We start from the raw sequence: 14,552 nt of genomic DNA on the forward strand, positions 1-14,552 counted from the left end.
ACAGATAAGCTGACAAAATTGTGTTCTAATTGGGGGCTTTAATTTAAACTTTGACGGCATTTTCCTCAAAATTCTAAAGCTGACGATGATTTCTGATGTCATTGTTTGTATAGTCTGAAAGTAAGGGTTATTTATAGTGATGTGAAAACTCAGTTTAATATTAGGATAATGCTATGTTTATATAATGTTAGGTTTAATGTTAATTTAGGTACAGAAAATGTCTTGATAGGACAAGAAAAAGCACTAGAGGGGCTTTTCTATCACTACCATTATGTAAATATTTACTTTGTTGCCGATTTGGTAACTTAACACCACACTGATTCTTCAGATATATAATTGATTTTAATAGAAAATTGTATTTCGTTTTTAATAATCAAAAGAACGTTTAAAAAAGGGAAGAAATTTTTTAGTTAGGCAAAAACTTTTCACAGTTAGTAGTAGGGGGTAGCTCTTAGTCGAGAAACTTAACCGTAGCTTCCATTCTTGTCCTGTCCCACAACTGCAGTGGGCAACTGCTGCAGCGCAGTGGCACACCAAAGTTAAGTTAAGACAAAGAGACAAAAGCCAGCACAATTTTCACTTCAAGTGCTTTGTTTGACGCTGCGGCTGATGGCTGAACTGGGTTGTGGAAAGAAGAGAACGAGCTGTACTCTGTACTGTACTGTACAGTGCTTCTTAGTTTGCAGTTCAGTTCTGTATAGTTGTAGGGGGTGGTGAGTGAGTGGGTGGTGTTGGGTTGTACAAAAAACTTTGGGCACGCACGGGCAATACTTTTCACTTTGTTCGTACTTAACGCTTACTTTCATCGCAGAGACAGCTCTCCTCTTCAGCGACAGCAGCAGCGGCAGTGGCAGCACCTTAATAAAGGAGCGCCCTCGCTCTTGCCCGGCAATAAAAAAATAATTTAACAGTTTTCGGCTCGGGGGCATCAACCCAAACCCAGAGCAACCCAAACCCAACAGGCAATCTGCTACTGGTGGAGACAGAGATGACCAACCCCAGTCGGAGTATATGAGGGACACTGCCACAGCCCGGGGCATTCGAGTCTAGTCTAGGCACAACGCAATGGCCTGGCAAAACAGTTTTTTTTGGACATTTCCAACCGAAAATAGCAAATGAATAGGCCAGCGAGAAAGATGTTCCTTACCAGATGCGATACGATGCGATATCATCGGACTGGGCTGTGTGTGAAAGTTTCAAGGTTGCTGCCTGGTCTGCCCTGTGCAAACCACTTCGGGGGTGGTGGCATAAAATGCTGCTGCTCTCTCATGCCCCCTCTCTATCATCGTGTACCTCTTTGTAAATATCTGGTGTGCCTTTTCTTTATCTGCTGCCATCGCTGCGGGTTGTTGCGCCTCCGTAAAAGCTGAAGTTATAACCGCCATTGGGCCGTAGGCCCAAAAGTTTTCATTTTTATATGGGGGAACCCACAGCCATAGCCAGAGCAGAGCCGCAGCAGACCCACAAAAGTCGTTGTGCTTCAAGCAATACTACTGAGTCATTTGCCGATTATATAATGAATTAATTAACGTTGTATTGTATAACAATGGCAAGTCAGTCTGCTTCATGTATTTCTAGATTTTAGTCAAGGAAGATCTTCAAAAACCATTTCAAGATGTGCTTTTCGGTACTCAGGAAAAAAAAAATTATTTAAAAAAAAAAGTTCCTTAATTTTGTTACATCTAAGAAAGCATAAATCAATCTGTTTTTATTTTTGTTTTAATGATCAGTGATTACTATTAAACATAAACGTCTACATTCCAGAATTGGAATTCAGATAGATTTTCCAGTTTTCCCAACCAAAATTCTCCAAAAAGCTAGATCTTGTCAAAGAGTAAAGATTAAAATCGATTTGGACAGGATTATTTCCAAGTCCATCAAAATATATATAAATCCTTCGATTTTGATCAAAATTCATATATAAGAGATGAGAATGAAAATTGAAAAAAAGATGTGGAGGAGGAAAACTGTCGGCAATTGTAGTTCTTGATGTTGTTGTTGTAGTGCTTACTCAACTTTTCGAGCGACCGCAAAATCTGTTATTAGTGTCAAGTGGACTTGTGAGACACTTTGCACTCTCTCTGACCACCATTCCACCTCGCCCCGGCATGACTGTCAATCTCTTTGGTTGGGCTCCTTGGTAGGTCTCCTGGTCCTACCCCCAAATCCTCTTACCCAGAGAATAGTTGGATTAATACGAATTTGCGGCTGTGGTGGCTGCTGGAAAACTTTTGTGTGAGTTTTGTTGCAAAATATATATTAAATTGCGGTAATACTATGGAGTTGAAGGGGTGAAGGGTGGCAGGAGGAGGAGGAGGAGAACATGGTCAAAAGCTTTAAAGTGAGCCGAGGGAGCGTTTTGGGAGACTTGTTAAAAGTATAGTCGATAGTTTCGATTTAAAAGTTCAAACTACTCCTCCTCTTCCTCCGCCTCCTTTAAGTTGTCAACACTTACACCCATAAAAGAGAGTGGAGATAAAAATGGGGGGACCCTTCAGAAGTTTGGCACACTCACAGGGACATATATATATTGGGCGACAAGTGGCGGACACGAGGCGCGAGGTCAATCAAAATCAATTTGGCATCCTGCCTTTTTGCCATGCCCCTCAGTAATCTCGTATTGTAAAATTAACAGTGCGTGCACGTTTCATATGGGTACAGAGAGAGAAATTACTATAATATTGTTTTTATTTTTTTATTAACCTTATAAGATATTAAAAAGTTATCGATAATTATAAGAATAATATACTAGCTATCGGAGATCTTTGGGCTATATTTGAATATCAATGAAACTAGAAGAGATGTTCAGAGAAGTGTAACCTTTTAAAAATTGTAGATATATATTCGATATACATTTTCGATATATATTTTCGATGCATATTTCGATTTATTTTTTTATATACATTTTCGATGAATATTTTTGTAATACATTTTTTTTCATCTGTATAGCTCATCCGGGGAATCCCTTTTTTAAAAGTCTACGTTCAAGAGTAAAGTGCAATTGCGGGCTTTTGCATTTTCATTTCTCCATTTCTCCATTTCTCGTTTTCTCAATTTGATCAATATTTTTCAGTTCGCACTTGAGAAGAGAACTGGCTGGAAATCCTTCGTATCCCTTTCAAGGCTGTTCAATCAATCAATAATCCGCGCAATGTCTGAGCAGCAGCGACATTAACAACAACAACGTCAACAGTACACTTGATTTCAAGCTCAAAAGGGGTTTTTTCTTCTACCCATTCGAAATAAGCTGCATTCATAGGCATAAAGAGAGCGCGAGCGGTCTTCTGGTTGAAGGAATTGGGATGGAAAACGCCTGGCTACGGCGGGAATGGGCCAAGGTAAAGTCGGTCTTAAGATGCATTGTTGTCGCATTGGAAGGCAACCAATGAACAAACAAACAACACAATACTTAACATGAACTGACAAGCCCCACGAGTTGAGTTGCTTGCTTGCTGGATCTTGGAAACTCGAACCACCCCGACCTCCGGCCCTAAAAGTCAATGGAAACAGAGAGGCAGAAAAGCAGAAAAACAGAAACTGAAGCACAAAACTCTCTGACATTTCTGCGGCTTCAATGACACAATGATACCACTATGGTTAAGGGAAATGGGCGGCGGCTAGGCAGGCATTCAAGACAGACGACTAAGACGACGACAACGACGACGACGACAACGACGACGACGAGGCTTTTGAATTTATGAGCGTATTTAATTAACCAAGAAGGACGACAGAGAGGTGGATGTGGAGTTTCCCCTCCCCCCACAAAACAGCTTACGTAAAGCAAAAATAACCTAAACTTAAGTCTAAGAATCAGCTCAAGCGGCAGCTGTTTGGCTGTGATTGATTGATTGAGGCATAGCCTGAGTGGCAGCTGAAGTGCGGCATATTTAATTTGGCATGGGGAAGTGGCGGCAGTTCCCTTTCCCTCTCCATCATTTTTTGGCCACTGTCAAAGTCAAAGTCAATGCCCATGATGATGCTGAAATGGCCATTCAAAATGTGGCTGATTTATTATGTGTTAAGACAACAGATTTACTTGGATTGCTGTGTTGGGTGTTTTAAGTAAGAGATGAGTGTATGCAAGCCATCCATCTATCCATCCATCCATCCATCCATCCATCGACCTGCTAGACAGACATCTTCAGGATCCAGGATGCGTCGCCAGGCTACTGGCAGGCAGATTGAGTGAAAAAGAAAGAAAAGAAAGGAAAACGCTTGATGGGAAGGAGGAGAAGAAAGAGGAGGAGCAACTGTCGACAGAAGGATTTGGCAATTGATGCCACAGTGGTGACGTGGTGGAGAAGGAGAAGGGCCAGTAGGCAGTAACCTCTGAATAAATACGTAAGGAAGTGGACAATCAAAGAAGCTGGAGATTCTCACCCCCCCCCAAAAAAAAATATAACAGGAAAATAAGCAAAAGCGACTGAAGGTGAAGAGCTCTAAGCCCAAATTAAATAAATTATTGCCTCTCTCCGACTTTGAATTCAGCTCTCCAACTTCCTCTACTTATGCGGAATATACATATATATATATATATATCATTGGCGCCACTGTTCCCGGCAGATTTCCCCATATTATTGTCTTATTTAAGTTGCATTAGTGTCTTTATTTATGGCCACTCGATGCGATGCGATGCCTTTTCCTCCACTTACTTGGTACTCCTAGTACTGGTAGTGTGAATACGTTTTCCTGGCCTGGCCCAAAAAACTTTTTGGCCAAACACATATATCTACATAGATACATACTTACGTACAACACCACACGGTATGTTATAAATATTTTTTTGGCAGGCGTCGCGCTGCATAAACCATTACTAACTGCCTGCTCTCCTTGCCGAGGGTCGTGGCTCCAATCCCAAGCCCAAGCCCATGCCCCAGCCCATACCCACACACTCAATCCCATTTGTGGGAGTGGTTATCCAGCCTTCGTGGTTATCTTGCTGTTTTGGGTGCGTGGAGACAAAAGATGGGCGGGTCACGTGTTTCGTGACCCGACATGATGGTCATGTTGCAAATTAACGAGAAACCAGGCTAATTTCGGCAAGCCGTGATTTATATACGCTGAAAAGTTTGTAAATGTATTATAAAACGATTTAATAATTATATGTAAATATTATTAAAAATAGAGAAGCTAGAGGTTGTAAAATAGTAGCTATAAGATTTTTCATCATAATATTTATTAGTTTTTAATTTCAAAAGTTTAGTATAGTTGAAAAGCATTTATATTTAAGCCTTTTTATCACAATGTTTAACCCTAAATACCACATATAGTAAATTAAGTTACCAAGAATATGTATACCCCTAGATTGAAACATATATCTGACCCATGGTCATGTGCAAATTTGAATTTAAAGTGCATTTCGCTGTTCGCGTTGTTGGCGCTGAAAATCGATATTTAATGTTTACTGTTTGCTAGCTGTTGCCTTTTGTTTCTGATTCCGTTGAGTGGACTTACATTAATTTAATTTCGTAATTAAATTTCTCGCCGTGGGAGAAGTGTCGCAAATCAAACAATTAGCCACACAATATGTGCGTAGTACTCGGTTTCAGATTCATTTTCACGAACTTAATATGCTCTTTAAAATGCTTCGTTGGGAGATGGTGCTAAAAAAAGTGCTTAATGATTAGTTTAGTTGGCAGATTGACTGATAAATTTCTGTTTTTTTGATGGAACTTAAATCTAATCTAAATTCATATATTTACATTTTACCTTTTCCCGACAAAACATATTTATTAATCATTTGATTTCTCTTTTATTTTCAGGTGAGAACTCACTACTCCCCCTGATTATATTGGTTGATATTCATTGATCTGGAAAATATACAAGGTATTTAAATTTTAAACAGCATTTAGTAGAAAATAGAGCTTAATGCAGCTATTAACACTCTATTAAGTTAATATAAAAGAAAAAGCGGATTGAACTTTTGAATAATTCTAAAAAATATTCACATTTCCATTTAATTTGTAGAGAAAAAAAACGACCCACACATGTCGGTGTGAATTCTCTTTTTAATTCGTATTTACAAAAGTAAATAAAAAATCGTATTAAATGCATATTAAACGCATTAAATAAAACATTGACAAATGGAAGTCGACCCAAAAGCACCTTTGTATTTATGTCCAATTTACAATTTGCATTGTTTATGATGGATAATGCCCATTCCCCTTGCTAGCACCATAAACACCCACGCATCAGATATATATAGGAAGAGTAAAGTTTAAAAGGTTTAACTGGTATAAATAAGCAGTATGTACGTTAACAGCATTTAATAACATTGATTTATTTGTGGCAATTGCTCCGCCATGAAATGATAACGACAGCCATAACTGCATAAACAGCATTGAAGCCAAAACTTTGTTGACATATCGATGAAATATTGTAATGATTATAGATAAATCTTATTGGAAAGATATATACATATATTATATATGTACATGCCAACGAGTTGTGGTGGCCATAAGTACATATTTTGTGGAATAAAAAAATGAATATTCCAAACAAACCAATTTACCCTTCAAATAAATATATTTCCATTGATTTATTAAGAGGAATTTTAAAAGGACGAAAAGTGTATTAAAAAGACATTTTTTTGTTATCTTAAATTTAAGAAATTATTTCACCATTATTTTTCAAGATTTATGCCTTAATGATTTTTTTTAACATGTTTGACTATAAATTGTTTTTTAACTTGAGTTATAACATTCTTTTTGATCTATTTTAATTTAAATTTAGTCAAAAATATAATTAATTAATATGGTATTATTTGAAACCATATTTCTTATGATGATTTATAGACAAAGTGATTTAGCTGTTCCATTAATTATATCTTAAAATTCTAGCTATAAATTCTCTTTAATCTTAAGATCCAATAATTTTTTTTTGTTAAAATATCAAAGAAATTCCTATTGAAAATCAGTTTATGAGATCTTTTGTAGACAAAAGCTTTGATTTATGATCTTCTTAAAACAGGTTGCTCCACCCAAAAAACAAATGCGAAATGTTGGTAGTTACTTTGAAAAGTTCGTATGCGTATTTATCAAGTTTATGGCGTTTAGACAAAGGTTGCTGTTGTGGTTAAAAGTGCCTGGCTTGTTGTTTGTTGGGCGCTTTCAAACTTCATCTTTGCACTTGAAGCGGCTTTTAGTGGTGGTGGCGGCTTCTTTCCCCCTTACCATACCCATTTTACTTTCCTCCTTTTTTGGGAGCTTTAATTAAATACATTTAACAATGTATATTCATTAATTTCAAGAGTTTTTTCCTCTTAGTTTGGGTTTACTTATTGTCTGGCAACTTTTCCCATACCCCATGCGTTACTTCACCGCTTTCCTTATATTCATTTTACCCAGTTACCATTTACCATTTATATTACCTTCAACGTGGTAGTGGTTGTAGGAGCTGTACTAAGCTAGCTCCGCACATAATTTCCCTCCACTGCCAAATGCTTACATCTGCACTAATTTGCACACTACACCCACCCATTCAGCCGCTTTCAACAACACGCGTTGTGTTTTTAATTAATATTTTCTACGTTGCATTATCCGTTGCATTTGCGGCATGCAAAATTACAATTTATGACCAGTCCAACAGTCCCTGAGAAGTTCAACAATTTAATGCGAATGACAAATGATCAGCGGGCAAAAATGTGGGCCAAAAGCCCTTTATGACCATTCAAGGAATGAGCTACTTTTTTCAAGCGATGATTAAAATTACACGGTTATGGAACTATTTTTAATTTAAAATGTAAACTATTTTTTATAATTTTTGTTGTTTAGAAAATCCTTTTGAATGTAAACTTGGGAATGGAGTTTTTTTTTTTTTTAATTCTGAAAACTTATTCTTGGATCTTTTTTATTAGCTTTATGAACAATAATAAAAAATATTTTTGTACGCAAGTGTACAATGGAAATTATGTAAAATATGTTAAAAGGGAAAAGTAAGCTTTTTCAGCCCATTAAAAATGTAAATGAAAGCATATTACTGTGATTTACTCATGTAAAAAGGAAAGTAATATTTAAATATTAAGACCCAAGAGGCAAAATGAACATTTTAACAGATTATTTTTATAAATATACTGGGGTAGAATTCATACTTATACGGTCCACTGTACATATAGCATAGGATGTACTAACGAGACCCACTGTACAAGAAAACAGAAGAGATTAGCCCAAGTTAACTGTAAACTTTATTTTGTTTTCTCTTTCTACCATATGCATTAGCAAGATCGAAGCATTGTACTTATACATTCATTTGTTGACGAATGAGCGAAAACAAGGAGAAAGAGGAATTCCAATATTCGGTGTTTACCGTTTAGCGAGAGAGGAGCTGGAGATGTTATGAAAGCATTAGCGTATTGAGCCTGCTAAATACCCTACTTTAAAATTATACTTGCAAAATCCAAAAGTCAGACCTTCTTGCTTAAAAACTGAGTTTAAAACATACATACATATCTCCATACTGCATCAAAAATCCCTAACCAAATCATAATCCAAGTCATGTCCGAATTCTTAAATTTCTGGAATGTTATGTTTGTTGATTCTGTTTTTTTTTGTTTTATGATTTTTTTTTGTCGCCTGTGAGAAGTGTGTTTCCAGCTGTCGAATGGGTCCCCAAACTAGCCTGGACCTCTCAAAGGCAGGCGGCTGGTCTCGCCATCACGAAATGCTCTACATTTTTGGTTATAGCCAAACAGGGAGCGTAAAATATGACCGGTAATGAGAATGGGGTGTTGCTGTCCTGGAGTAAAAGGGAGCAGCAAAGGAGCACAGGGAGCAGCACAGGAGTTCAAGAGAGGAGAGTGTTCAGAGCAAATCCTTCGACTTCGACTGTCACGTTTGCAACAAATGGCGCATGGCACGCAAAGGGCTAATGTAATTCGTGTATTTTACTTGATTTCATGTTACGTGCACAATCGGCCAAATTGCAAGGCATATCGAACCAAGGCTAAGTTGCCCTGAGTTGAGAGGAGGAGGCTTCAGGCCCAAAAAGTACTAAAAACCCAAAAACCAAAAAGCAACAATTTTTATTTTTTGTGGTGACACTATTGCCATGGCCAAGGATTGCAATTGGAAAGTGGTAACTTCTTTTCAGAAAGTGGCAACAGGAACAGGAAGCAGGAACAAGGAAAGTGGCAAATGCAAGTGGCAAGCACCTGAAGTTCCCCCTGCCCCCTACCCATTTTGAAGAGGAGCACCGCGCGACGCATTTATTAGCATTTTTATGTGAATTTTTGGAACATTTCTGACACGCAGGCGAGGGAAGGCAAGGCGAGGCGAGGATTTTAATTAAGTTTGAGAATAGAGAGGTGAGTGGGATGAGCAGCTCTGCGTTCTTGACTAGAATTGGGATTGGGCTTTGGGGAGTTGAAGAAGAGTTTCGGGGGATTTGCTGGGGGATTGCCCGGAAAAACTTGTATAATTTTACTCGACTCACTCTTTGTGGCCGGCTGTGTTCTGTACTACTACTATCTCATCCTCATCGCCGCCGGTCTCCTTGAGTTGTTGAGAAAAGTTGCATTCAAAATTGCAATTTTATATGCGCAACGCTTGCCACCAACTTTGGAAACAATTTGTGACAGCCTTGAGGGATAATCGAGTGGCCCAGATTGAGAATGAAATCAATTTGATTGTCAAAGATACTCAGCTGTCAGCTGCCCACTTGATTAAGTAAATTTCTATCCTAATTGATTATCAATTTAAAAGATAAAACAGAATATATAAAAATCATGAGTGTATATGATTTTTCCAATTTAAAATTGCAATTTATTTCACAAGTCTTTATTTAATTTATTTCATTTGTATTGTCAAATCAAACCCTGCACCTAGAAAAGTGCTGTATTCAATAACAGAAATATTAACAAGGACGCCAATTAATAAAGTTGATATTATGTTTAACCTTTATTTAATTAATTTATTAATCAATTATCGAAGAAACTTAGTCCAAGTTACAGCTGAAACACGTATCAAAATGTTTAACGTTTATTTAATTAATTTATTAATCAATCATTAAAGAAACTTTGCCCAATTTTCATATGAATACCCATATCATATATCAGGGGCTCAATTTAATCAAGGCTCTAGTCAGTCTCTAGTCTAAATTAAAATATTTGCGCTGAAATAACTTTTGTCCAATTAACACATGTTTTGCCAAAACAGCAATAAGAGCAAAGAACATAATTGTTTTTTATACATTTAATGGTTGCTTGGCTAAAAAATTAATTTTATTTTGATGGGGTTGGTGCGTAAGGAGAGGGGCCGGCGGCTGTTGCTGAGGAATTTTGAAATTAAGCAATGCCAGTGTAACCAGAAACAGCCAAACACCCAAACCCCATTCCCCTCTTGCGTTTTCCCATTTCCGTCTCTAATTGTTTTTTAAATACGTCTCAAATGCTCTCTATTTCAAGTCGCAGCTATAGAACAAAGCGCAGCGCCAGCAAACAACAAACAACAGCAACAACAAAATGCAAAGCACAACTTCAGCTGACGAAAGAGCCGCCGCCGAATCATTGAAAGAGCGACAAGTCTATGCTTCTCGCTTTTGCTTCTTGCCTATACTTTTTGTTTTTTGAATTTTGCTTCTTGCTCTTTGCTTTGCTTTTCTTGCCTTTTGCCTCGAAAATGGGGCGTGACAGAAATGAGCACACAAGTGTCATAATCACACACACAGCTACACATGCATTTGCTTACTTGAGCTAGAGATTTACCTTCAAGTGAGCAGCTTTTTAACACTTTTACTTTCGCAAAATACTCAGCAGCAGCAGCGGCGAAGGCAGAGGCGCAGGCAGTGGCAGCGACATCGTCGGCATCTCATTTAATTCGACGCCCCAATCTTCTTCCCACGAAAAGGAGAGAAAAAATAAAAAACACCACCCAAAATCCACCTTCTTCTCGCGAAGCCGTTGCCTAATTGTCGTCTATCTCTAGTCGACAGTCGACAGTCGTGGCCCATAGCCTTCATCTACTCCTCGCCTCCTTCTCCTTCTCCATCTCCTCATTCAGCATATCCATCTCCTCCTCTATTACCACCTCCCATCACCATCTACCATCTTCCATAACCCAGCATCCACTGCGCTGTTTGCTGTCTCAGCGCAAAATGTTGCTGCTCTAATTAGAATGAAACAATTTTCATTTCATTCTACATTTTCATGTTGTCGTCGTTTCCATTGCCGTACACGGTTAGAAAAGGGGAAAAACAGCAGCAAATTAATCAGTTTTAGATTAAATGAATAATTAATAGCTTTGCTTATAAATTTGGAAAGGTAGAGGAACTTATACGGGCAAGCTTAGAGTTCCCGCTGATAAGGTATTGAGATAATTTTTTGTAGAATTTCTTTAATTTTAATAAATTGTTATCAATTTATTGGAAATATTATACAACTTATTTATATTTTTATGAGCTATTTGTTGTTAGAACTGTAATATTGTTACCATACTAAAATATCTCTGGTTTGTACCTATTTGATTGATTAATTGATAATAATAAGATAATTTACTTGACAGAAATCATAAAGTTTATATCTAGGAATATCTGGAAAAGTCGGTTTTTATCCCTGTTATTGGCATATAAAGAGGGTTTTGATATTATTAAAAATATCTAATATCTCCTATAAAAATGTTGGATCCAAATTTATATGTAAAATCATGAAAATTATCATATCATAACATTATTTTCTCTCTGTGTACTTGTTGCCTTACTCTTATTTGTCGCTTGCTCGGCCCAAAATAAATAATTTACGCCAGTGTTGCCACTTTCGCTGAGCCAAGCGAAATTCATAGAAATTATGCCACGCGAAAGAGGATGTTTTTCCTTTCCATTTTAATTTCAATGTACTTGCAGCTACATACGTATGTGGATATATATATATATATAAATCGTAATATATCTCTATATCAGCGTATCCACAATGTATGGCAAAGATATGTGGTGTCCTGATGTAATTTCGCCTCCACGCAGGCTGCATGCAACACATATTGCAACGGCAACAGCAACGCCAACAACCGCATAAAGACATTAAGCGCATTTAATTTGAAGTGGCAAGATGAATGGAAATTTGCTGAGGCAACCCACTGAGCATATGACCTGCATTATATGTTCATCACAGATAACGGGAGTGGTAAGGGAGGGTAGAGTAGAAGGAGGAGCCACCACAGAGATCAGTGATGCGGATCCATCCTAGTAGACAATGTACTCATATTGTGGCGCCTCAAAATGGTTACCAACGTATAACCTGCCGCCCAGCTGTTGACAGTTTTCGATAATTCTTGGGGAATATAGTAATGATAGTGATGGTGCGGTGGTAATCATGATGAGCCTGTGCCTGATAAATATCATTTATGCTAAATGTGCAGAGTTAAGGATTATGATGTTGCCCCGTCGGCAGATGCTAATGGAAATTAGTTGCCTTTCCATGTTGCAAACTCGTGACAGTTTTATGGACCTTTTTTTCGGGTTAGTTTTTGAAGGGTTCTAAGAACTTAATCGTATTTGAAGTGCCTGCTTTTCTGGCTGCTTAAAAACCAATTTCATTTCTAATGATACTTGTGTGTGGGTGTTCTTTTTTGAATCATTAAGTTTTGTAGGGTCTGTAAAGATTAATTTCGGTAGTTAAAATGTAAGCCATGTTCAATGATCAGTTGAGGAATGTTTGTAGAAATGCAATTTGACAAATTGAGGTCTTGGTTGTGTTAAAAACATTTTTATTTGGCCATAAAAGGTTCTATTAAATGTTAAATTACACAATAATAAGCTGTTATGTAAGCCTTGTTTGCTTTCAGAAAGCATATTTTAGCTGGTAATAAAACCTTGGCCTTGTTTAAGTAATAGGCTTTTAAAAATGATTAAAATACGTTATTTCTTCTAAAGTGCTTCGTTGAAAGTAAGAACTCTTTTTCCTGATATAAATATATATTTTAATACCGTTTCTTAAGAAATTATTTCTTTAGTTAGCCAAATCTTAGAGATTACCCATTAATCAATGTGACTCTCGTCTACGTTTTTATAGACACCCTGGGCCTACACTTTCAGAAAGATTCAAAATGAATAGAGCTACATACTCGTATATTTCCTGCAGCTGTGTTGCGGCTAAACGTGGCAATTGTAATTGCTGCGATCGTTGCCGCCGGCACTTTCTATCGTTTTGACCGACCACTTGACCTTTCTTTTGAAAACACTTGAATATGCAGCAACAGCAGCATCGGCAGCCGTAGCATCTACACACAAGAGAAAATCCAGTGCATCCTCTGGGCGATTTACACTCGTTGTGGAATGCCAAGAGCAATATTACACATTACTCAGTCAGTCCGTCCTCGTCTCCGTCTCCGTCCCCGTCTCCGTCTCCGTCCCCTCACCTTACTCTCATACATTGTTGATTAAGCCCGTGGCAGAGTTTACTTAACGGAGCAGCAGAAAGTAAGTTGTAGCCAATGCAATATTAGCAAGTGGGGTGTTTTCTTCTCCTCCATAAAAGTTCAATTGAATGCAATTAGTTGCAATAAACGGATTTCACTTTATTCTGCCTGAAGATATATATATATATATCTTGATTATTTATTCATTCAACTGTTTTGTTTGATGAGGGTCTTGAAGACGAACTGCATTGCTGCTCTTGAAATACAATAGCCAATGGCCATTGATTTAGCTGCCGTTTTGCTGCTTGTTTTTGTTGCAACCGTTGAATAATCGCAAATAAATTGATTTTGTTTTTGTATTTGCTCGCTCAATTGACCAAAGATTGCTGAATATATCTTTATGCAATGGGCTCTTACTACTCTAACCCCTTTTGTCGTTGCTGCCTCTTTTGCAACAAACACAATCCTCTTTCAGAAATCAAGTGAAAATGCAACATCAGCACGCTGAGCGGCGTTTTGGTGCATTTCATTTTTCAGGTCAGAGCTCTGAATGTTCATTAATTTTATCAGCCATCAGCGGAGGAGGAGAGCCAAGTCTTTGCCAAAATCGATGAAATTACAAAGAAAATCGCTGCGATTGTCAGCGCCAGCAGCAGTAGCAGCAGCAGCAGCATTTTCACCAGTAACTACCATCAGCGACTTTAAAAGACCGATTTGTGTGTGAGTGTTTCTGTGTATGTGTTTATGCCCGCGGCACTCGTTTATATTTATGTTTGTGTACTTCTTAAAAAAATGTTTACATATATATTTATATGTATATAGAAAATATAGAAATTGCATTCCGCCCACAACCTTTCCCCCTGTTGGTAAAACTGCAAATGCAAATGCCACTAACAACGACATCAACATTTCGGCGCCAGCTAAGAGAGCTCACCTTCTCCACCTCTTCAACGCCTCACCTCCACACCTTCCACAACAACGAAAAAAAAATATATATATTCAAATTTGGTTTTACCCCAAGAAGATTTGCCATTTGTGGCGGGAGAGAGAAAAAATGTATACATTTTCATTTTGGGAATTCATTTTTAAGTTCTTAGAAGAGGTTTAGTTTGTGGCAGTTTTCGCTAGAAAGAAATATATTTTACTTTAACTAGTTTGTGTTTCATAGTAAGGCTGCTTTTTGGTTCTCTTAAAGGTTAAGCTACTTTA

The 14,552-nt window shown here is 37.6% G+C and overlaps 1 protein-coding gene across 2 annotated transcripts in view; it reads left to right on the forward strand.

Moving 5' to 3' along the window:
* The window catches only part of LOC108103763 (leucine-rich repeat-containing protein 24), a 116,042-nt gene that overhangs the window by 53,331 nt on the left and 48,159 nt on the right, over positions 1 to 14,552 (forward strand). The window contains exon 3 of one of the 2 annotated variants that reach the window (XM_017209381.2): positions 5,763 to 5,826. The exons of the other annotated variant lie outside the window; for it this stretch is intronic. The gene's annotated coding sequence lies outside the window, so the exon portion shown is untranslated. The remainder of the gene's footprint in view (positions 1 to 5,762; positions 5,827 to 14,552) is intronic. 2 annotated transcript variants of the gene reach the window in all.

The sequence above is a fragment of the Drosophila eugracilis genome, unplaced genomic scaffold (genome assembly GCF_018153835.1).
Source record: "Drosophila eugracilis isolate 14026-0451.02 unplaced genomic scaffold, ASM1815383v1 contig_1414, whole genome shotgun sequence".
NCBI classification, from domain to species: Eukaryota; Metazoa; Arthropoda; class Insecta; order Diptera; family Drosophilidae; genus Drosophila; species Drosophila eugracilis.